Genomic DNA, 776 nt, shown 5'->3' on the forward strand with positions numbered 1-776 from the left:
GAAAGGCTGAGAAAATATCAGATGAAGTTAAACCCCGAGAAATGCACGTTTGGAGCATCTTCAAGGAACATGTTGGGATTTGTCGTCAGTATGGAAGGAATAAGGGTGGACCCCAAAAAGGTGGAAGCAATACAAGATATGCCGGCTCCAAAGACTAAGAAAGAAGTGAGAGGTTTTTTGGGCAGGTTGAATTACATTGCAAGGTTTATTGCCAACCTGACTAGCATTTGTGAGCCCATGTTTAAGTTGTTGAAGAAGCATCAGCCAAGCGAGTGGGACACAGATTGCTTGGAGGCTTTCGATAAAATAAAGGCTTACTTGGTAAATCCGCCTGTCCTGGCACCACCAACACCAGGACGACCTTTAATCTTATACGTGACGGTGTTGCAAACTTCGATGGGCGAAATGTTGGGACAATATGGAGAAACGGGTAAGAAGGAGCAAACAATCTACTACTTGAGTAAGAAGTTTAATGAATGTGAATCTCGGTACTCGATGATAGAAAGGACTTGTTGTGCTTTAGTATGGGCATCCAAAAGGCTCCAGCAATACATGTTGTATTACACTACTTGTATCGTATCCCAGATGGATCCTTTGAGATACATTTTCGAGAGTCCTCCTGTTTCTCTACGAATGGCGAAATGGCAGATGATGTTATATGAGTTCGATGTTAAATATGTTACTCAGAAATCTGTCAAAGGTGGAGTAATCGCAGATCAATTGGCAGAAAGCCCCATAAACGGAGGGGACGAGGTACTGAATGAGTTCCCTGACGG

Source organism: Lupinus angustifolius, chromosome LG11 (assembly GCF_001865875.1).
Source record: "Lupinus angustifolius cultivar Tanjil chromosome LG11, LupAngTanjil_v1.0, whole genome shotgun sequence".
Classification (NCBI taxonomy): domain Eukaryota; kingdom Viridiplantae; phylum Streptophyta; class Magnoliopsida; order Fabales; family Fabaceae; genus Lupinus; species Lupinus angustifolius.